This window comes from Rattus norvegicus, chromosome 19 (assembly GCF_021556685.1).
Source record: "Rattus norvegicus strain SHRSP/BbbUtx chromosome 19, alternate assembly SHRSP_T2T, whole genome shotgun sequence".
NCBI classification, from domain to species: Eukaryota; Metazoa; Chordata; class Mammalia; order Rodentia; family Muridae; genus Rattus; species Rattus norvegicus.
Window position 1 is genome coordinate 52077501 of NC_141552.1, and position 25196 is coordinate 52102696.

Here is a 25196-nt window from a genome sequence, read left to right on the forward strand (position 1 = left end):
TTATGTTTGCTATGGAGGTCAGAGGATGCCTTTGTGGCGTCTCTACTTTCCTTCTATATGTATACAGACTCTGGGATTAAGGTTCATCGGGCTTCCACAGCAAGCCCTTTCACACACTGAGCCAGCTCATTAGCTCTAATACTGTGTATTATAATAAACCTTTAGCAGATTTAAGAACATCCATGAGTATGTGTCTAGGTACGTATGCCATTGTGGGGAGGGAACTTGTGGAGGTCAGAAGAGGGTGCGGGGTGTCCTGAAGCTGCAGTTACAGAAGTTCTGGACCTCCGAGAGGGTGTTGAAAAGTTAGCTCAGGCCCTGTGCAAGGGCAGCAAGCACTCTTCACCTGAGACACCCCACTAGCTCCTGACATCACCTATTCTCTTCCCATGTTTCCCTTCTTTCTGTCTTTATTATTTTAAAGTATCTCATAGTCTCTGGTAACACCCTCGCTGGAAATCCTTGTACTAGGACTGGTGTGCCCTGCCAAAGGATGTTTGCTTCCCTTCTGCATCTTCTCATTCAGGGCTATTCGCTCGTTTTCACTGGCACCGTATTCATGTGCATCCTTCGCTGAGGGTGTGTCTCTTTGAAATTCTCGGGTCTGTGTGCTGCACACTGAAGCGCCGTGGACACGCTGTGCACGGCTTTTAGTCTCCGTGACTTTTACTGTTGATTTCTGAGGAGCAAGGTGACTACTGATGCCCAGAGGAAGCCAGTGTCTCAGAAGTCTGTCTGTTTTCTACTCTGTCACACGCTCTCGTCTTTCTCTCCTTCCTTTTTTTCTCCCTTTATGCACCTCCCCCACCCACTCCACAGCCCTACATACCTTAATATGGAGCCAGAAGTAGTCTGGCAGCTTTCGAGCTCTGTCTTCGAATAATGTTCCCTAGCATGTTTTTTTTAACTTGGGATATATTATAGGAGAAAATTCTAATTTGGGGGTTATTCTGTTGTTTTCCAGTGCTAGAGATTAAACCCATGCATCTGGGCTTCTTAGAAACAGTCCGTGCAGCGTCAAGTCTCATGCCTGGCTTCAGAATCTTGGTTTCACACGGGGGTCCCAGGCTATCTCTGTCTTTCAGAAGTCTAAATCCTTCAAGTGCTGAGATTGGCTACCTCTTCCAATGACAGCTCAGTCGGCTTCTTCGTCATCTTCATTTTCAGCGTTTGGCCCTTATTATCTTAATTCAGTTATTCAAGAAAAACCAATATTTTGTTTTGTTTTGTTTTTTTCCACTCCACAAAGAAATCTCTGACAGTGGTTCTAACCGTCCGAACTGGAAGCTGCAATCTTATTGTAGATATGTGCCTCTAGGGCTGGGGATGTAGTTCAATTGGGAGAGCACTTGTCTGGCATGCGTGAAGTCCTGGGTCCAGTGGTCAGCTCTACATAAACCGGGTGTGCTGCTGCAGGTGCAGGCATGCTTGGGAGGTGGAGGAAGGAGATCAGAAGTTCAAGACCATCCTTAATTAACTACATCCCCATTTAGAGCCTGGACTCCATGAGACCCTTTCTCAAAAACAGATATAAAATGTTCCTCTTCACATAAATAAGTAGACGGAGAAGCTCCAAAAACATTACTTCTAACTTAATTTACTTTCTAATTCACTTAGTGAATTACATATTTCATAACAGCATGCTTCTTATGTTCAGTCTACTTTATATATTCTAGAAATGGTGTTTTACATGGTGCTAACATACCACATAAAATACCAATATCCGTGCTTCCATTTTTTTTTTTTAAATGAAACAGGATCTTGCTGTAGCCCAGGGATACATCATCTTGTTTCTGGCCACAAAGTAACAAGACTATAGTCATGCCCTATAACTGTTAGCTTAATAGTCATGTTTTGTCATGTCTGCAACTCAGCGCTTAAGAGGCTGAGATGGTAGGACTTCAAGTTTGGGGACTCAGAATAAATCCTGTCTTATAACAAAAACTTGTGGTGGTTTGAATAGGTTTGCTCCATGGGAAATGGCACTCCTCCTTGGAGTACATGTGGCCTTGTTGGAGGAAGTGTGTCACTGTGGGGGTGGGCTTTGAGGTCTCCTATGCTCAAGCTCTGCCCAGTGAGGAAGAGAGTCTCCTTCTGGATGTAGAGCACTCAGCTCCTTCTAGAGCACCATGTCTGCCTGGATCCTGCCATGCTTTCTACCATGATGACTGAACCTCTGAAACTGTAAGCCAGCCCCAGTGAAATGTTTTCATTTATACGAGTTACCTTGGTTATGGTGTCTCTTCATAACAATGAAACCCTAAGACAAAAACTGAAGCTTGAAATACAGTGGGTTTTTTTTTCTTTTTCTCTTTTTTAAGTCAGTGTTTTAAGTAGCCAGTTTAATAGAAACTATAATTTCACCAAATTTATGACTCAATAAGTATTTGGCTTGATATGGTCTTTTCAATATTTCACATATATTGTTACAAATATAGAAAGTGCTGCATTAAATGGCCTCAAATATGTATCAGATTTAAACATTTCTGTTTTTCCATAGACTCAACCAACAACCAATAAATACAATTAATAGTCACCCTTCTGTGACTCTCACATTCCCTGCTGCTGCAGTCCTAAATCCGCTTAAGGCCTATACGAGTAACAGCCTAACCACATACCTAACCCAGAGGGAGTGACAGAAGGTAGAATTAAGAACTGCAGTTTGTGGGGAATGGAGGGAGAGCTAAGTACTTATTATGTAAACACTAAGGACCTGCATTTGTTCCCCAGGGCACACTGGCAGATGCTTGTAAGCCCAACATTGGACAGGTGAAGATAGGTAGACTGAGGCTCACTGAGCAGCCATGCAGTCAGCCTAGTCTAGTCAGCCAGTCTGTGATTCCCACTGAGAAACTCTGTCTTAGAAGGTCAAGTCTCAGAAAAACAAGGGGACAACACCTAAGGTTGACCTGTCACACATAAACATTAACTCTCTCTCTCTCTCTCTCTCTCTCTCTCACACACACACACACACACACACACACACGCACGCACGCACACACACACGCGCGCGCGCGCACGCACACACACACACACCTCCAAATCAAAACACATACTTCATATATTTGTATTTTCTTTCAAGAGATCTCAGACACATTTTAGAACAGTTGTTAATGCCTGCTTAATATAAAAATTTTAATAGCTCCTATAGTCTTTCCTTCTCATTTCAACTTGATTCCCTGATGTCTGAGTGGAGGGATCTGACGGAGACCTCTAATTTAAACTCTCTCTGCATAATGTCTGGCTGTGAGTAGGAGTTAGAGGGGATAGAAAACACCAGGAGAACATGTCCTGCGAATCAACGACAGAGACTGAAGCAGAAAGCACGGGGTCCGCGTGGGTCTACACCAGGTCCTCTGCGTATGTTATGTCTGTTAGTTTGGGGTTCTTGTGGGACTCCTATAAATGAGTGAGGTGCATCTCTGACTCTTCTGCCTGCTCTCGAGACTCCCTTCCTCCTATTGGGTTCCTCTGTCCAGTGGATGGCTTTTCACCTTTCTTACTGTATCTTGTTTTATCCTGTGTGGGTGTCTTCTCTTGGAGGCCTGTTCTTTCCTGAAGAGGAAACAAAGGAGGAGTGGATCTGGGGGAGAGGAAAGGGGGAGGGGACTAGGAGGAGTGTAGGGAGGGGAAACAGGTTGGGGTGTAGTATATGAAAGAAGAATCTATTTATTAAAAAAAGACAAAAAAAAAGAAGTACTTCAATATAAAAACAAATTTTAATGGCTTATCCTACTCTGCTTTTGGAAAAGTAGTTATGACAAAGATGAGAAATTAAGAATGTAAATCATGGCTTCTGTTAAAGAAAATATTTTGGAGATGTAGAAGCAGCGAACTGGTCCTGGGAGAAGATACGACCAGTTCCTCAGAGTCTGCCTGTGTGCAGCGCAGCAGGAAGCTACCAACGAACAGAGTTTATCTGAACTTAATAAATCAATGTCCTTTATACTGAATACACTAAGAAACATGCTGGCATATTTTGGTGTTCCCATAGACCAGGATCTGTTGATTTGGCAAAAATAAAAACTACGAGTCAGCTCGGAGAATCATTTGTATTATTGGGAGAACGCTTCCTTCAGATTCTAAAGTTTAGAACCTTGTCAAAGACCTAATTTTGAACTCTAAGGAGTCTGATGATTATGAACCTATGGTCCAATCTTTTGCCAATGTCTTTTTTGTGTGTGTGTGTGTGTGACAAATGATGAAGCCAGATGTTTCAGATTTCCATGTACTGTATGGGGAAAGGAGAAAGAAGGAAAAATGTATATCTTTTCCATCCTTCATAACTAATTTGGGATCCCTCATCACCTGCTCCAAGACAGGAAAAAAAAAACAGTGAAAAATGAACTGGCAGTAAAGCTATAGTTAAAAAAAGAGAGAGGCCCTTTTGGATTAGCTGACTTCTCGGTCTCAGACTGAGTGACAATGTAGTATGAAACAAAAGCCATTGTAGCGGATGACTTCCAGGGTGAGTTCAACTACTTCCGGGCCGAGTGTGGAAAGAGGATCGCTTTCTGAGTTTGGAAGGTTCTTCTCCTCCTCTACTACTCTTCTTTCTCAGTTTTCACTCTAACCTCAGCGATCTTTTTCCCCCATGCAACCTAGGTTTACTAATATATGCAACATCAGTAATTCGGCAACTCAAATAAAAAAAAGCAGAACCCAAGTGTTAATAAGATGAATGCTAGCCATAATTCAAAAAGCCAGAGGGTTAATGATGCTCCAAATGTGTTGGGTGTTCGAAATGATATGAATAAGGTCAAACTTTGTCCATTGAAAGGTCGTCAGGTAGTAGACCCATTCAAAAGAGGGAAAGACAGAGTTCATATTGGGATTCAGTGTCTTTAATACCTAGTGCGCTAAAGCAGAAGTTGCATTGCAGGATTAACAATGGAGATAGATTTTTGGAGTGCTCTCCATTTTTCTAGTCCAGAAACTTCAAGGTTTTGATGTCACATTTTACCAACAGGAAGTCAGTGATCTAAGGGAAGAACTAAGCATCTAAAAGCAGTTATCCAAATGATCAGAAGCAAAGGCTGTGCCTACTCTTGGAAGGACAGAAGCAGACCTGCATTGTGTCTCCTTCCCTGCCTTTGAGAGAATCACAACCTGCATTAGGACAATTGAGCCATACCCTGGGGCCTATCTGTACCCATTGTGAGGAAGGCATTTAAGAATATGGTCTCCAGCTTTGGAAGACCTGGCAGTTAACTGGCTACCAGTGAGAGCTGAGAGTATATATTTCCCCCTTTTTGTTAGTGCTGTTGAAAATCATGTTTCAGTGATTTTCCTAAACAATTTTGGTTTCCTACTTAAGTTCCTTTGTGTCTTGTAAGTTGGTATGACAGCCTTTATTTGGCTTTCAGCAACTTGGAGGTTTTCAATGAATAAAAGATGTTTTCATAAGATAGTCCTAGTTCTGGTCATATACGATTGAACTTTCTAAAACTTCCTGAGGTAATACATCATTTTGACTGCTAAGTGCCACAAGTAGAAGTAGGCTCTTGGTGTGTGTCCAAGGGTTTTACTGCTGTGAAGAGTCACCATGACCAAGGCAACTCTTATAAGGACAACATTTAATCGAGGCTGGCTTATGGGTTCAGAGGTTCAGTCCAGTATCATCAAGGCAGGAACATGGCAGTATCCAGGCAGGCATGGTGCAGGAGGAGCTGAAAGTTCTACATCTTCATCTGAAGGCTGCTAGGAGAAGATTGGCTTCTAGGCAGCCCACCCCCACAAGGCCAAACCTACTCTAACAAGGCCATGCCTCCTAATAGTGCTACTCCCTGGGCCAAGCATATACAAACCATCACAGTGAATTTTATCTACACTGGCTTTGTATATACATTCATGTGCTGACAATATTCCCTTTGTTCTCTAGTACATTTGCACCCTAATTTTTTGTAAATAGATAGTACAAGAAATGAATCTTTTGAACAAAATAATTTTTGAAAGAAAGTCAATGACGTTATTGTTGCCTTGTCCATGAGATAACTGGACATGACTTTCTGATCTCTTTTCTCAAATATGAGAAAGCGATCCATTTAGCAAAAATGCAATTTCAAATGTTAGTTTTTCTAAGGGTAGGGGCAACATTACTGAAGATGAAGGGAAAAGTGGTACATGGATACAGCTACCCTCGGAATTTTTAAAATTATTATTATTCCAAAATACCCATACACAGTAACTAAGTTCATTATTTTAGTATGGTGGTTTGTTTGGTTTTGTTCTCTTTCTGTCTGTCTGTCTGTCTGTCTGTCTGCCTGCCTGCCTGCCTGTCTGTCTGTCTGTCTCTCTCTCTCTCTCTCTCTCTCTCTCTCTGTGTGTGTGTGTGTGTGTGTGTGTGTGTGTGTGTGTGTGTGTTGGGGTGGGGGTTCTGGGATCAAATGCAGGGCCTTATGCATGTTAGACAAACATTGTGCCACTGAGCACCAATCCCATCCTTAATATGAGATTTTTATTCAAGTTTGACTCATTTGACTCACCATTTTATGATTTCTGAATAAAATTGATAGTCTGTAGTCTAATACACATACACACACACACTCACACACACACTCTCACACACACACACACACACACACACACACACAATTTCAAATTCTGCCATCCCATCAATTGGTTTTCTATTTAGAAAAACAATAGAACAAACATCAAAAGCAAACAAAAACTTAAGACTGAAAACAGGCAGCCTAAACACACACCCACGCCACTGACACTTCCAAAGTCAAGGGAAGCAGTGGCGCAGAGTGACAGCTGCACCTCGAGCCACACACCATAAATGCAGCATTAAATCTGATGGGAGAACAAAATTTCACCTACAACACTTTGAAAAATCACCATAGGGAAAAAGGATCAGATGACGCTTCCCTTATAAAATAAGAAGAGAAAGACCTGAAATCAGTTGATGTCAGTTTCAGGAGTTGGAGCTCTGGCAGACGATGTCTGCGTCTGGATGCCCCACTGAGGATGCTCCAGAATGGATGGAGAGGCATCTTTCGTTGCCTTTCCTTTGGTGACTGGTGCACAGCGAGACAGAGGGATTCTTATGGTTTGTTCTGCTCCTGTCCACCCATAATAAGATCTGCAGAAGTAATTTAAAGGGCTGTAAGATAATTTACTGTATTCTCTAAACTTGCTTTCTTCAGTCCCATCCCACTTTCTAGAAGCACTAGGTACTCTCCAAGTGAATTAGTCCTACCCTAAAGTAATTCTGCTTTTAATTCTCCTAATGTATCAACAAGGCTTTAGATGAACTCTAACAGAAATTAATGCTCTTGATTTCTTGTTGGCTTTTCTTTTGTGACTTTGCTTTCCAGGGCTTATTCTTCTTCATCTGATTCTATGTCCTTTCCCTCTTCTTTAATGCCCACGTCTTTTCCTCCTCTCTGTTTGACATGAGAGGAGTACTATAGAAGACAGAATTATACAATTTCTATATTCATACTATATCTAAACCGTACTATAGAGTCCTGTGCTTTGAAAAAAAAATACAGCCTCAGCAACATGACTTGGAATATCTAGGCAAAGCCTTCCCTTGGAAAGGAAATTTTACTTTCTATTTGAAAAGCTATAGACCTTAAAGTGAATCTTTCGAGTCAGGATAAACAAGAATTGCTAAATGATTCAGTCCATCCACAGTAAATTGCAGACAAGAGGATGCTTGAGTGAGTTAAGAAGCCAGGCATATCGCTTGGTGACTCTGGAGTAGAGTCTGCTCTGGTTCAAGGACAAAATAGAAATAATGTAATATCAAGCCTACATGCTAGCCTTAAACAATAAAAGAAATGCAAAGCTAAGCATTTTTGCCTCAGTGAAGCCACCTTGAATGAGATTATGAACAGGTTTCAGGAAGGTAACGAAGCATTTTGAATTATGTGTGCCTTTCAGATCCGAACCAACTGCCATGACTACCAACACTTTGGTCCTTTTCCTTTTCAGCAGTCTGAGAGTAGAGATGCACTTGTGTAGAAAGACACAGCGTGCCTCCCAACTACAGCAATTGTTTTAAGAGCTGGAGTTGTCATAAAAGGCACTGAAAGATATAAGTACTGGCTGAGGTAAAGCACTGAAAACCCACTTCATTCTTGCCAAACCATCCAAGCAGCTATAGCAGAATTACGTAAGAATATCTCAATGTCTCCCACCCCCAAGTTAGCAACATTTCTATTATGAATTGCCCATGGCTTGTCTTTTATTTTGTATTTTTAACCTACACAGGCACGAAAGTATATTTAAAGGTACAAATGAATCGAGCTTATGTCACTATGGGAAGTTTTCAGTGACAGCTAGATGCAGAAATAATATATTTTTGAAAAGTAAACACTAGCTCAGCATGGTAGATCCCCTCTGTAATCCCAGCAATTGGGAGGCTGAAACCGAAAGATCACTGTTACAAGTTTCAGGCCAGCCATAGTATGGCTTGAACATAGTGTGTTCAAGGCCACCTTGGGCTACACAATGAGACCTTGTCTCAAAAAATAATCAAGAAAAGAAAATAATTAAGGTGAGTTACACAATAGCTACTGTGAGATGTTTTACAGTTAGGAAACAGGGCAGACTGGACTGGGAGGATGGTTCAGTGAGCAGTGTCTGCTACACAAGGGTGAGGACTTGAAGGGTGAGGACTTGAATTTGATCCCCCACACCCTTGTAAAGAGTGAGATATGATGGCATATACCTATAACCCCGCCCATCACTGGGAAGCCAAGAGAGCAGGGTATCGGGGGCACCTCGTGAGCTCTAGGCTCAGAGTGTAAGCTTCCTGACACTGACCTCCGACCTCCACGTAAACAGACATGAATATGAGAGGGAGCAAGGGAAGGGGTTATAAATTTAGAAAAGTTTTAAGGAAGCAAAAAAATGCCATTTAAAGTGTAGTATACAAAAGGTCTAATGTGTTGGATAAAGGTTGGTGAAAGAAATGAAGTTTAAAAATGTATAGAGAGAGCAGAGAGTAAGGAAGGGGAGAGGCTCTCAGTAATGAAGTATCAGTGACGAGCAGACACAGCATACCACAAAACACAGCAAGAGAACATTTGGGAAACGAACTGAAAACTGTCAAAACTAGCTCTTTCCTTACTTCTCTAAACAGACTGATTGACAGGAGCCAATATAACCAAGTCATTATACGAGAAGCCAGTAAGTAAATCCAGTACTTGAGAAAAACTACAAATACAAAGTCTTGACAAATAGGATAGAGAAACAATCACATATGCCTGTATTCATACCCACAGATTTGTGTAAAAATCTCAACAATGATTTAGTTTTCTGTTAAAGTGTGAAAGAAATGATTGATCTTGGAAGTCTGAAGCTAAACCCATCATCATCATCAACAACAACAAAAGCAGAACAACTCAAATGCTCTTCCCTCTAGGATCTCAAGGTAAAAATGACCTTGGGTCATGTGACCCAACACCAAGTTGATGAAAACTATGCACTCTCTGTTGGTCCTTATTCAATTGGCTCTGAAAAGCAGGCCCAGCTGATTACTAGCAGCCCTAAGTTTTACTAAATTCACTTCAAGCTCCACAGACATCTCATAAAATCCAGGGTTCAATTATTATGGCAACAATTATTGCTAAAAACACAGCAATATCATCAAATAATTAGCAACGCATAATTATTACTTTATAAACTTTCATGACATTGAGTAGATCCCAAGAAAATAAAAGAATTGTGCCCTGGTTTTGATCTGACATAGTGTGTAATGATGGCATTAAAGCCTCACGACTTCATTTTGGTCATAGATTACCCGATAGCACCCAGTGACAATGAATTTAGTACGAAAGGACAGCACATCTTAGAGTTTGATTAATGAGCCAGGAATAGAGATTAGTGATCTATGGAGAAAGGAATGATAAAAGAAAAATTATACAGAATGGAGCTAAATCCTGTATGAGTTCCCTTTTGTCAGTAAGTTAAGCAAGGACTCTTCTAAGTTACTGGAGCACATTGTACATCCAAGTTTTATGGACTGTGGTGGTTTGAATACGAATGGCCCATATAGGCTCATATATTTGAATGCTTAGTCATCAGGGAGTGGCACTAAAAGGGTTAGAAGTTTGGCCCTGTTAAAGAAGGTGTGACCTTGTTGGAGGAGGTGTGTTACTGGGGGTGGACTTTGAGGTTTCAAAAGTCCATGCCAAGCCAAGGTGCTCCCATTCTGCATCCCTCAATCCCTCACCTCCAATTATGGATCAGAATGCAGCTCTTAACTATTTCTCCAGCACTTGACTGCACACTGCCATGTTCCCCACCATGATAATGGAATAAACCTCTGCCAGCCAGCCCCCAATCAAATGCCTTCTATTATAAGAGTCGCTTAGGTCACGGTATCACCTCATAGCAATAGAACACTAACAAGACATGCACAAAGGGAATACTTATTCAAATGCTATGGACAGATAGAGTAGCTCTGGGAGAAATAAATGGGGAAGCAAAAAGGAAGCATCTAAGGCTGGCATTTGGAGACATTTGCAGCACTTGGAGATGCTTTGGAAATCCCCACAGGAAGACTCATTTAAAAGACCCCTTGGATTCTTACTATGTGCACCTTTACAAATGTCATCACAGTAAGGAAACGTGACAAAAATGTCTGGCATGGTGGCTTATCCCACAATGCCAACACTTTGGATACTGAGGCAGGAGGGTAATCATGAAGTTAGACTAGTCTACAGAGTGAGTTCCAGGCCAGCATGGGGCTATAGAGATTGAGACCTTGGATAAAAAAGAAAAAAACCCAAACAACATAATAAAAAGGGGCAATATTTAGTGAATATATATTACTAGAAAGCATTAGAAAGATCTAGATGAGATTTTCTAAAAATCTAGGTGGTTTTACATCTTAAGCAAATTCACTTCCTTCAACGCAACGCTGGAAGCTGGTTGCAAAATACGAGAGAATATAAAAATCTCATTCCACAGTAAAGATATGTAAATGACAACTATAAAACATGGAAATTAATGCCACGATTAGTATCATTCTCTAACTATTTTAATATTTGGCTAGTTTAATTCAAAGTATGTACAAGGGGCAATAAGCTGAGGTTGGGAAAACTCAGGAAACTCTGAAGAGACAGCACAATTGAATAACTGGCAAGGGAGATGGTAATAGAGTGGCCAGAATCAGAACAAATTACCCATTTATTAAAATGAAATAGTAATATCTTTAAAATGATAAATTCCTGAAATAACCAGACAAAAAGAAGCAATCAATAATCCTAACCTTAACCTTCACAGGAATCGCAAGAAAATATCCTTAATTATCTCCCAAGTAGTCCTTAATAATACTTTTCAGAGTCCATGGCAAATTCACAGGTGAGAATTCTATAACAGGTAATGACCAATCATTCCTGATAAACCCGTGTAATTCATTACTCCCCAAAGCAGTGATAAGGAAAGCTGATAAAGAAACAACTTACACCAGGAACATATGGTTGGTATTTATAGGGGATCTTAGAAATTTTCAACTTTGATTGGGAAGGGCACTCAAGAGGACAGAGGGCTATCACGCATGCTCCGGAAACCCTCTACCAGTGAATTACAACTCCAAGCTTCTACATTTCAAACGTCTTGGAATTTTCAGCATAGCAGACATTGACTCTTTCCACAGAACATTTTTACTGCTGCTTGGAAAGTTAAATGCCATATTTGTTTAGTCACAAGCATGACAAGTATGATAGCATTTGTGTTTCTTGTATTTCTGTAACCAACAGATAATGATTCTTAGTTAAGACTATATTTGTTAAACTCAGAATGAAACATATTATACCAAAATTGACACAAAAATCAGTACTAAAAAATGAGGTATAAAAAGTCCAGGCATAGTGAAAACTTCTTGAACTAAATCATCTAAATCATACCATTTTTTTTCTTAGATTTTAAGTTCTCAATTTTGTGTATGCATGGGGGTGGATGCATGTGCATGTGTGTGTGCATGTGCCTGTGTGGGCCATCCTTTTGATAAAAGTAGCCTCTTTCCTATGCACACCAATAAAAACTCCAGAGCTCCTCTATGGAAGCAGATATGTTGGAAACAAACACACACGACATTTAATCACAAAGCAACTTAGTCACAAATATAAAAATTTTTTAAGACAGAGCTTATTTCTAGGTGCTAAAGTTGTACACTATGACTTCAATTCACACCTTTATAAAACAAAAATCAATGTATCATGAGTGACAATAGTCGGGTAAACCAAAGAGAGGTTGATGAAAAGCGACGGTGATAGCCAAGTTTCAGATGAATGAAACACACAGGGGACCTGGGGACTTCTTAGAAGGAGGGAGACTTCAGCTTATGACCAACAATGGACAGCACTAGGCCTAAAGCTCTGAACCTTGGAGTGGGGCTGGGGGATTATAGTCCAAGTCCCCATGGTACTTAAATTCAAAGACGCAGTTTCCAAGTGTGGAAACAACCGAGAAACCCCCACCTACCACAAATGTAAAGATTAAAGTCAAAGTCGACAGCTTTTCAGGATGAGGTGGATGAACGAAATCATGGTCATCCAAAACCAAAGCAAAAGCAGCGTGACCCCATCAATGTATGAGCAACACTGCTGTTGTTTTTCCAGTGCAAGGAATCGAACCCTAGGCCTTGGGCACCCCGGGCAATTACTCTATCACTGGGGACCACCACCAGCCCTCAAGCTTATGCTGCCTGGTGACAAGAATTTTGTTACTCAGGTTATTTACTGTTTTAAAATCTCTTACAAGATCTTAAATCATTTGCTGGCCATGCAGGCAGGCAGCGAGGGCCAGAGTTCCCAGCTACCACTTTCATAAAGAAGAGTCTAGGAACCATTTAAAATGCAAGACAGTCAACTATGCACCTAAAATCGGGAGTCTTTCCGTGCCACAAAGAATCAAAGTTAGTCAACATTCCGACTGTAATAGGTGGGAATTTTATAAATGAAAGGCTTCAGGTGGAGATGTGGCTTGTGTGGAATGTTTATCTAGTGTGCACGGAGCCTCGGATTTGATGCTGAGGTCTACGCAAACCATCCATGGTAGTGCATACTTGTAATCCCAGAACACTGCAGCTAGAAGCAAGACCACAAGTTCAAGGTTAGTTTACTATGTGATGCGTTCGAGGACCTCATGGCCTATGTGAGAAATTGTCTTTAACGACAACAACAAAAAAGATGTCAGGCTTCAAAGTGTTGAAGGGCGAATGAAGAGTGCAGGATCCTGAGGAACAGGTGCAGATGTTCCAACCTTCGATAGAAACCATGAAATAGCAATTAACAACACCGACGATGATGGGGCTGAGGAATAACAGGTTACTTTCTAAACAAATTAAACTGCAGGTGAGCAAAACTCAGTGCTTAATGTCAGTTCTACACTGGACTTTCCCATGAACTTTAGTCAGTGGACATGAACAGTTTGCTATCTATTACTGAACGTAGCCTTACTTGGCAGTTATGATTCTGACAGATGGTGAAGATCAAACTAAGACAGGATTACCTCAAGGAAGAGGAAGAAGGCAGCCACGAAAACGTCTGAGAGTGTGAACAGAGCCATTGCAGGCAGAGGAGCATCCCTCCCCATTGACTGCCCATCACACCATTTTGCAAAGAACTAACAGCCAACGTGTGTCACCTTTAGTCATTCTACCTTTCCTGTGCAGACAGTTCCCCATTCCATAGAAGTAAATACCAGATTGTCTAGGAACAAATGGGTTGGCAACGAAGCACAGAGTCTAGGAAAAATGGAGCAGGAAGTGACAGGGAAGTTCTGTTGACTTGTTGCGTATCATATGAGATTTGCTAGTTTTATAGAAGATAGCCATGTTCCTGTTAAAAATGGATGGCTGCTGCTTCGCTTACTTTTGGGATCCTGAAACAATCGTATTTTCTAGGGATTCGTCAGAAGGTTCAAAGGACCTTAGAAAAGCCTGGTTAGGGTTGAGTAGAGAGCTCCGTGGGTGAGAGCATTTGCTGTGCAAGCACACACAAGGAGCTGAGTTTTCAATCCCTGCAGCCAAGTAAATGCTGGACACTGTGTCGGCTGTAAGGCAGCCTGGGAAGGCTTAGGATGGGGAAGACAGGTAGGTCGTCAGACCTTGCTGGCGGGCTTACCCAGTTTATCAGTGAGGTCAGTTCAGAGGGACCCTGTCACGTACATAAGGTGGCGAGCAGTGAAAAAAGGTAGCAACATTGATACTGCTAGATCTCCCCGTAGTTGTGTACCTGAACAGACACATGCACACACACATGCACACACAGAAAGAAACAACTTGGTCAAATCCTCCTCCTAATGTAGGGGTCTCATTTCTTAGTTAAAAGGTGAATGTATTTTATTAACATCCTTTTCCTAACCAGGTGGAGGTACCCCTTCATTGCCGGGCCCCCAGAACCTTGTGCACCATTGAGACCAGTGTTCCTTCAATGTCAACGACGTTCATGTGTCTGTAACTAGGTCAGATTTAATGAACTTAATAATCAGCAAATTTACCTCAAATAGGCCTCAGATTTAAGGTTTTTTTTTCCCTTGTGAAAACTTTAAAAGAGAAACATTCTCAAGCCATAAAATAAAGATTCATATAGCCGTTTTTCAGGTTGAGGCAACATGTAAAACAAAATCTTATTTAAAATTTAATCGGAATAGTGGTCACTTATACTTACGGTAACGATTTATGCTTTGGTCACTGGAATACATTACAGTGTATTCCAAATTCCTATCTGTAGTTAATTTCTTTTAGTTGTTGTTCATTTAAGGCTCAGTTAACACACTTCGCAAATGTTTTTCTCCTTTCTGCTTAGCTGGTGGGGCATGCAGGGAGGAGTGAAGCCACAACACTTCTAGCAATTAATCGAGCTGGTAAGTAATGTAAATAGAAGAAAAGAACACTAAAGAATTACTGTATAAGCTGGGCCAAGAAACAATGGAGAGCGGAGCGGGTCGGCAAGGCGCTCCAAGTGAGTGGTGTGCCCGAGGAAGGAAGGGTCACCTACATCAGCAGTTATGAATGGAAAGACGTGTAAAACCGCTCCGTATAATTTGCTGAAGATGGATATACTTGTCTGCCGTGTTCTGGGGCTTCATCATTTTTATTACTATGTCTCTTCTGTCGACAGTGCTTAGGTGCCAACTTGACATAAAATGAGTTCTGCCTTCCAGATGTCCTTCTTGCCAGAGGTTTGAGGAACAGAATAGTCTTTCTGTGACACACGGTGGATGCAGATATAGTCTCCCAAATCACCATGTCATAAATTCCTCTCTCTTCATCATTCGTTTGCACCCTTAGGTCTTTCTGGCCATTTGATGACTTTCAGATCTCGCTGCCTTTGAATTCCCATTTTCTTTTATTGTTCTCCTCCTAACGCAGCCGCTCGGAAGGGCAGAACCTCACCCCGCCAATCCCATCCATCTCCCTCTGCACTCCTGCTACCTTTACAGCGCTTTACGGCCCTACGCTGCTTGTATCGCCTCCTAATTTAATAGCATCTGTGAGTTTCATTAACACGCTTTTTCACTCCGTTTTCTACATCATTAATGCAGCGGCCATATAAGACAGGGCAGGACACCGATCCTCGCAGCACATGGACACATTGCTCTACTCGATACATCGCCATTTATCGTTTATCAATATTTTTTATGGTTCTCTCGCCAGTTTTGAGTCCACGTGACTCTGCTTATATCCAGGATAATTTGAATTAATTGTGCACAGATGTCGAGAGGCACTGCATCAAACGCTTCACTGAATTCGCGAAACACTCCGTCCACCATAGCTTTTGGTTTACAGATATTAATTGTGTGTAAAAACCTTACAATGTCAGATCTTTATCATTCTAGTTGGTTTTGTGTATTTCCTTCCCTTTTAATATTTGTGCCGGTTTTTATTTTGTAGTTCTTGGTGCGCACGCATGTGCATGTTCATTCTCATGTAGTAGTTTCTGACCTCAGGAGCTATCCACTTGGCTTTTGAGACCGGATCATTCACGGAGGCCTGGGGCTTGCAGAGTAGGCTAGGCTGGCTGGCCAGTGAGTTTTAGGGCTCTCCCTCTCTCTGCGTCTCCAGTGCTGGAACTGTAAGCACACACCACAGCGCCTGGCTCCTTATCATACCTGCAGGGCAAGCATCTTGCCGAGGAGACATCTACCTGTAAAGTAATTCTTCACTAGAGAAAATTCAAAACATTCTTCAGGGGTACATAACAGAACCAAGGATTTCCTAAACCCATCGTTACCATGGTGATATATAATGGAAACTGTACAAGATGAGGGGCATGGGTGCGAAGTCCTGCCTAGGAACCACAGCTAAAGCAACTGTCAGCATTGGGAGAGCGAGAGCTGTGGTTTTGTTTTGTTTTAAAGAATATGGCGCCCAGTAGGTTGACTATGCTGCCATGGAAGGCCACACACCCAAGAGTACATGGGCAGCACAAACAGGACAGAACAGGAGACTGGACTAGGTGGGCCTGGAGGGTGGAGGGTGGATGGGATATAGGGGGTAGGATATGGGGGAAGGGGCACAAATTTGGGTAAGCAGTGAAGAAGCAGAGCTGTATCTGGAAGGACTTGGAGAAGGAGGGGGAATGTGGTCAATACCGTCCATGAAACTCTCAAAGAACTAATAAGAGAAGGAACAAACTTTATAAGAAAAAGAAGATGCAGTAATATTTATGGCAATAGTTAAGGAGAAGCTGCCAGTAGGAGACAGACCTACTGCCCACCCAGATGTCAGCGACCGAGATGTAGAGCGAATTAATAAAAAAAAATTATCAAAACAGGAAAAATAGAAAAAAGAACAAGAGTTAATACGATTAGGTAGGTCCATCACCAGAAAGTCAGGTTTACATTAAGCCATGCGAAAGAGGAAGAAAGAACGATTAACCCTCTGAATGATGCAATTTTCCCTCCCATTGCTCAAAACTCCAAAGCCTTAAACCAAAACAAAAACAATTGTAGTACATTGAAATTCTGAGAAAACCTCACGCAGGTGAATATAAAATTGCAGACAGGTACATCGACATAAAACTGTGGAATACACAGAAAACACAAGTAATCCAGGCAGCAATATCAGTGACGACTACTTCTGATCGGAAACAACAAAAAAGGGACGGCAGGGGGACACCTTTCAAATGCTGTTCTTTTTTTGGTTCTTTTTTTCCGGAGCTGGGGACTGAACCCAGGGCCTTGTGCTTCCTAGGCAAGCGCTCTACCACTGAGCTAAATCCCCAGCCCCTCAAATGCTGTTCTTAAAACCCTCAGTCTAATAAAATTCTACAGCCCAGGAAAATACGCTTCGAAAAAAAGAAGGTAAACCAGTCATTTCAGGAAAGTGAATGTCGAGAAAGTGTGCTACTGACAGACGTAAGCTACCTACCCCACGAGAAGACAAAAGCTAATGGAAAGTCATCACATCGCAGAGACTGTTATGCGGAACGATGAGGAACCACAGCACCTGAGTGGTAAAGAGGAAGTGGGAATGAGAGTCTCCTCCATTTTAAATTATTTAGATGTCAAATGGCTTTTCAGTGACTGATGGCTCAGCCTCAGTGGGGGAAGCACTTGCTGCAAATGCCTGGTGACCAGATCGCAATTCCAGAACCCATGCAAGCAAGGAAGAAGAGAACTGACTCCACACAGAGCTGCCCTCTAAAGTGTAAGCGGCCCAGCAGGGATGACGATGCTCAAGAGACACTGACTTCATGTCCTTTACTTTGGCTATCGGACTACTGAAGCAATGGACCCCAACATGTTGGATGTGCCCCTGGAGTCTCATTGTTAAGAGAAAGCACAGTAACTTGGGCCACCTTCTAACTTGTCAGTTCTCCATCCAGGAGACAGCGATGAGTCAGTGGTGGGCAGGACCACACCCTGACCAGAACGGCTTAGATGGGTGCAACTTGGCCCACTACTTAGACATTCACCTCACTCCCCGACCCCAACAGCAGCCTGGAGGATCACGGGATCTCTTTACATTCCTCACGATACTGCCAGACTGAACAGAACCCCCTTTGCTGTTTATCACTAATAATATGACTCTTTTATCAAGGACAGGTGGCCGAACCTAGCTTGGCGGGATATAGGCTATGACTCTAGTGTAGTAACATGTTTTTCACATACACACACACACAGTGGCACACACACACACAGTGGCACACACACACACACACACACACACACACACACACAGTGGTACACACAAGCCCCCATCTACAATGGTAACAGAATTAAAATATAATAATGCTGGGAAACATGGGTATCTGGAGGCCAAAGAATGAAACTGGGTCCTTGGCTTGCACCATACACAGAAACTATGTGGACTAAAGAAGTACGCTTAGGTGCAGTGAGGAGAGTTTATGAAGCTGTATTCCGTGATGATTGCTTAGAGGCAATACTGGAAGCAAGGAAAAACAGGCACAGTGGGGCACACCAAAGTCAAAAGGTGCTGCCCATAGAAGAAAAGGGAACCAGAGAAAGTATCTGTGAATCAGGTACCCAAAGAAAGGGTAACATCCATAGTGTATTAAGCTCAACACTAAAAGTCAATGTGAAGGGGCAAGGAGATGGGTCCATGGGTGACCCTGCTCAGCTTGAGAAGAGACCTGAGTCCATGTTTAGAGTCATAACAGCACTGCTAGGGTTGAAGAGGGGTGACAGAAGGAACCCTGGAGCTTACCAACCAGCCAGCTCAGCCAAGCCCTGTGAGCAGAGTCAGTAAGAGATTCACATGAAGGGAACGAGGTTGAGAGAAATGGAAGAAAATACGTGATGTCCTTCTCTGGCCTCTACATGTACACAGACATGCTGACATGTTCAGCCACACGTGTTTACAAATGGATACAGCATATGCAAACTGTAGAGAGAATCTCTTGTGTACTGTGTGGAAACATCGCCTGTCAGTAAAAAGCCATTGGTTTATTAGGTGAGGCAGGAAATGGAAGGTGGGATATTCGTCAGAGAGAGAGAGGATTCTGGGAAAGAGTCCAGAGCAGGAGATTTGCCCCTGGACCTCTGAGGAAGACGGACACATGAAACTGAGGAGAGGTAACTAGCCTTATGGCAGACAGACTAGTTTAAACAGGATGATTGAGGTACTACTAGTGGGGACGAGCCAAAGCTTACAGCCTAGGCATTTATTCATAAATAATTATGTTATTTTGAAAACAGAGGCTGGACAGAAAAGTTTGTGGCATACACACACACACACACATACATACACACACAGAACAGGCAAGTTATACAAATAAACATTTCTCTGTAAAAATACACAAATGGATGGTAAGTACAGAAAACATGAGTGGCATCAATGACAAAAACAGGCTTTAGGACCACAATAAACACTGCCTCCACATCTTTAAAATGGCTACTATGAAAAAGCTAGAAAGTTTAAGACCCTTAGAACAGTACAAGTAACTAGACACTGCACTTCAGAGCTGTGTGACACCATCATTACATCGTAAGTGCGGCCATAACACTCCCACGTAGACTGAGAGTGTGCGTGCCAGTACCACATCCCCCACAGAAAACAACGAAGATGCAGGTGATTTGTAAAAAGCCAATGAAGGAGATAAAAGAGTGAAGGAAAAACAATCACCCAGCTGCCTCAAAAGAGAAGGAGAGCAAAGTAATACAACAGGGAGCGCACATAATGAAGTTCAAGACAGTAAGCTCAAAAACAAATACATAAAAATAAATAAGACAGTAAGCTCGGAGGTGGAGGCAGGAGGACCTCAAGCTCCAGGCTAGCCTGGTCTACAGAGTGAGTTCCTCTGTGGGAGCCCACTGAAGGCTGCTGGGCCTTCACCACCATGATGGGTGCCATGTCTTTGAATCCATAAGCTGAAATAAACCCACCCTCCCTGGAGTTGCTTTGATAGCATATTTTGCAGTAGCAACATATGAAGTTATGCAGGCGGGACCCTCCCTCTCATCCCTTCACAAATATTTTATAAAAATCACACCTGCTTCCCTTGGTCACACTGCTGATCTGAACTGCACATGGAAAAAAAATCTTTTTACTGCTTTAAGTTTTGAGAGAAAAGGTTGTGTATTTTTAAGTCACGTAGAATAATGCTATAAATTTACTTTGGGACCCCGGATAAAAATCACCTACAGGAAGCAGCTATAATTAGCGTGGCTTGCATTTGTGATCTGCCTTAGGTAAAACTGATATTCACAGGCATTTGCCACATTTAGTTCTGATAATTCAAGAACTTTCTACCAGCAGCAGAAACAAACCGGCAGAAGCATTTCACAATCACAGTTTCTTAAAAACGGGACAAGGTTGGAATGGACGTTAGTTTGCCTAACAAGCAGATGATAAAGAGATTAAACACAGTGCCATAGATACCCTAAATCTCCTCCCTATGGAGGTTAGCAAACGCTCTATCCTGCAGAATAACAGAGGTAGGAGTCTTTGTTAGGGGAATACCAATCTTGCTTAGGCATCCATACTTCTTAAAGGATATGACCCATACCTCAGGGACAATGTGTGATTCATGTAGGCTTCTGTCTGGAAAATTCATGAGCTCATTCTCCTCATCAGCAGTAATTAAGAAGTAGGGGATGCGACCCCGTGAATAAGTTATGAAGAGAAGTGTGCCGGAAGGCTGCCGAGAAAGGTTTCTTTCCTCTTAAAGAGAAACAAACAGGAAGAATGTTGTCTTCCATAACTGCATGCTGTTCTGAAGACAAACTGAAGAGGTCATCTTGTGAAAGGCCCTAGTCTGAAACAAGGGCAAGTGATGTTGGGACTTAGCATAGAACCGTGACAGTCTGGATCCTTGTATTGTATCTAAATGATCTGGAAAAACAAAACAAAACCCACACACCGGGTGTGGGAGTCAGTCGTCTTATGCTGAAATTGCTCCTATGGGAGATGGGTTTTCTGGGGATCAAAGCCAGGGTCTCAGAGCACTAGGTAAGCATTCTACTACTGCGTTATACCTCCTACCCTCCAAACCTCTTATTAAAAAACAGGCTTTACAAATTTTAAAACAATGTTGAGATTTATGTCAGGACCCATCCTACCTGCCGCCACCCACAGGTTCCTCCTGTATCCCATTCAAATCTTTTCACCCAACCAGACCTCTCATATTCTTCTCCAGGGTCTAGTCCAATGAGTCAACTTGACTCTCCTCCCGCTGAACTCATTCCCAACCTATCCCATATCGAGTACTTAAGCCTAATCTGGCTATACCTGCTTGTGCCAAAACCAAACTCTAGGCTTCTGCCACCCTGTCTAATCCCTCCATCCCCGATACATAGGTCTCTCTCATGCCACATCCAACCCTTGCACTCTGCCAGATCCACTCACATATTCTAGGCTTGGACAAGGAGGCATATCCTGTATTCTAGCCCAGTCCCCTCTGTTCACCAGATGTCATTTCCCCCTCAAATATTCCAACTCCTAGGACCATCTCCACACATCCTTTCTGCTACCCTGCCTGCTTGGAACTAGCAAACGAAGTCCACATGCCCAGAATTCATTGCAAAGTACAAAGAATATGCTAGATCCTGCCAGTATCTTCTCTCCAAAATCCTCTAAGAATATTTGCCATGAAAACTGCCTTGATGAGCGCCAGAATACAGACGTTGAAATAAGAACAATTATACCCCGCATCAAAGATGTCAAGGATTTTAGACAAAACACAAGAAAACAGACCAATCAAATTGAAGAAAGAACCTGAGGAAAGTAAAAGCTTAAGTGATGCTCTCAAAAGACAAACATAAGGCCGACAGAAAAGACAAAGGCGACACAGGATTCGAGGATGGAATTCAGTAAGGAAATGGAAACACTGGAGAAGACTCAGCTAAAGAGAAGGCAGACATGCAAAACCCAAGTACTCAACCAGGAAGCTCGAAGCAAAGCCATAGTGTAGGAACCAAGTACAAATGAAGGAAACACACACCCATGCAGACTCAAGCGGCACCCAGAGCACCAAACAGACGAGACCAGGGAAGAAAATCCCACAGAGAATCATAGTTAAAACATTGAGTATACAGAACAAAATACTGAACACTGCAAAAGAAAAATGCACTAATCACATTGTTGTGCAACAAAAGTTTCCCTTTCTAGAACTTTCTGCCAGTAGAGGAAACAAACAGCACGGGTGAAGCATACATGTGTACTCACCACAGACAGGGATCATGTGAAGACCAAAGTACGGAAACCACCAAAATCCAACTTGGTGAGCCAATGAGCTTTATTGGGGTTATTTCTAGGAGTATGGATGAGGGGTTAATTGCAGGAACAAAAATGACTCAAAGATAAGCTGCATCACCAAAGCCCACCCAGGGGTGACAGCTCATAAGAGCTGGAATCTAGAGCACATTTCCCAGTCTGCAGGAAGCTCAAGAAGTTGAAGAGTATCCTTTCTAAATGACTCAGCTCATCTGAACCTCTTGCAGGCAGCTCGGATGCTTGTTTCTTCTTTGTCTTCCTCCTCCTCCTCTTCTTCCTCTTCCTCCTCCTCTTCTTCCTCCTCCTCTTCCTCTTCCTCCTCCTTCTTCCTCTCCTCCTCCTCGTCCTTCTCCTTCTTCTTCCTCTTCCCCTTCTTCCTCTTCCTTCCTCTTCCTCCTTCTTCCTTCTCCTCTTCCTCCTCCTTCTCCTCCTCCTTCTCCCCCTCCTCCCTTCTTCTCCTCCTTCTCCTCTTCTCCTCCTACTTCTTCCTTCCTTCTTCTTCCCCCTCCTCCTTCCTTCTTCCTTCTTCTCTTCCTCCTCCCCCTCCTCCTCCCTTCTCCTCCTTCTCCTCCTTCTCCTCCTTCTCTTCTCTTCTCCTCCTACTTCTTCCTTCCTTCCTTCTTCTTCCCCTCCTTCTCCCTCTTCTTTCCCCCTCCTTCTTCCCCCTTCCTCCTCCCCCTTCCTATTTCTTCCCTTTCTTCCTTCCCCCTCCTTCTTCCTCCTTTCTCCTCCTCCTTTTTCCTCCTTCCTCCGTCCTCTTCCTTCTTCTTTTTCTTCTTCCTCCTTCTTCCTTCCTCCTCCTCCTTTCTTTCTCCTCCTCCTCTTCCCTTCTTCTCCTCTTTCTCCTTCTCTTCTCCTTCTCCTACTACTTCTTCTTCCTTCCTTCTTCTTCCCCTTCCTTCTTCCTCCTCCTCCCTCCTTCTTCCTCCTCCTTCCTATTTCTTCCCCTTCCTCCTTCCTCCCTCCTTCTTCCTCCTTTCTTCTCCTCCTTCTTAGTCCTCCTTCTCCTCTTCCGTTCTCCTTCCTCTTCCTCCTTCCTCCTCCTTTCTTCCTCCTTCTCTTTCTTCCTCTTCTTCTTTCTCCCCCCTCTTCTCCTTCTTTTTCTTCTTCCAGGCAGCTGGTTTGGTCTCAGAGCCTCCTTTGCACACTGGATTTCTTGAGAAGGATTCTCAGCTTTTATTGCATATTCTATCAGGGAGGGGCATAGAGAATCTGTTCAGTTTCAGAAAGTTCCTGAAGTTATTTTGAGTTGTTTACCTTCCTCTTAAAGAGTTTCCCTTGCAGGATAAAATGTTTCAATCTTGGAGAAAACAGTTACATAACTCCCATATAAAGGAAAACTTAGCAGAATAACAGATGATTTCTCAATAGAAAATTTGAAAGCCAAAAAGAGCCTTAGGGCAACATTCTACAAGTCCTAAAGGACCATGCCAACCAGCCTAGACTAATATACCCAGAAAAACTACCCACTGTAACTGAAGATAAAATAGTTTTCCTAAAAGATTTATAGATATCAAGCCAAACCAAAACTATAGGAAGTGGTATCTTGGGTTAGAGAGAGAGGGTGAGCATGGCTAAAAGAGGCTGTGGGAAGAAATATAAAGCCCTAGTTAATAAAACACAAAGTACCACTGATAACCCAAATATCAAAATTCACATGGTGACTAAAATTAACATCTTTATTTCAACAATAACTTTAAATGGCCCCTATTCTCCAGTAAAACCTAAAAATAGCCTGAATGAATGAATCAAAAACAAAAACCCATCTATTTGTTGTCTACAAGAAGAACATCTTAGTTTTAAAGATAGGTACCACCTGTGATTGAAAACAAGGACAAAAGTTCTCCAGTAAAACCAGGAAGTAAGAAGGCATTACTACTCAAATATCTGACAAAATGGACTTCAAAAATAAAATTAGTAAGAAGAGATAAAGAAGAACATTTTATTCTGATCAAAAGAACAGTTACTAAAAATATATTGGTATCCTAAACAGATATGCACTAAACTCCGGTTTACCCAATTTCATTTTTGAAAAAGTACTACTGGATTTAAATACATCAAAATCCATTATAGTTGGTGATTTTATTACCTCACTTTTTCCAATAGACATGTCATCTGGGCAAAAAATAAACAGAGAATCAGAATTACTTGTCGTCAAACATCAAATGGACTTAACATAGCTACTGACTATTTCACCCAAACATCAAAGAATACATTCAACCTAGTAACACCCAAAACCTTTTCTAAAATAGAGCACATCCTGGTCTTTACAAATTCTAAAGGGCTAAAACAATTTCTTATATTCTATCTGACTCCGATGCAATAAACCTTAACATTGACAGTAAACAAATCTCCAGTAAATACACAAACTCCCAAGAGATTAAGCAACTAATTATTGCATGGGTCAAAGAGGAAAGAAATAAAAAAACTGCACGGAACTAAATGAAAGTGAAAACATAACCCAGGAGACACAGTGACAGCTTTCCTCTAAAGGCTTCCAATTAGGGCTCGAAATGCCTACATCAGAAAATCAGAAGGAGCACAAATAAATGAGTGAATGATGCAAGTCAAAACAAGCAACCACATATGTTGGTGGAGGGTATGGAGTAAAGGAACCATCATTCACTGTGGGTGGGACTGCATACTGGTGCAGCCACTGTGGACCCTGTGACACAGCTGTACCACTCACTCTTTGGCATATGCCCCAGACAACATCGCACTCCACAGATGCTTGTTCAACCATGATTATTATTGCTCTACTCCCCTAACTAGGGAATGGAGACAACCTAAATGCCCTTCAACTGATGAACGGATAATGAAAATTCCATAATACAATATGGAATACTGTTCAGTTCTAAGGAAAAATAAAACCATCAATTTTGCAGGTAGTGGACAGGACTAGAAAAAGTAATCCTGAATGCAGGAACCCAGACCCAAAAAGAGAAATGTCCTGTGTTCTCTCTCATTGGAGACTCTAAGTTACAAATCTTCAGATGTGAGTGCAAACCCTGGAAAAACTGTAGAGACCAGGAAACTAAAAGTGGACCATTGCTGG

The 25196-nt window shown here is 42.2% G+C and overlaps 1 pseudogene; it reads left to right on the plus strand.

The window, feature by feature from the left end:
• Positions 1-3936: 3936 nt before the first annotated feature.
• LOC147999452 (mitochondrial fission regulator 2-like) lies at positions 3937-4928 on the plus strand (annotated as a pseudogene).
• Positions 4929-25196: the final 20268 nt, after the last annotated feature.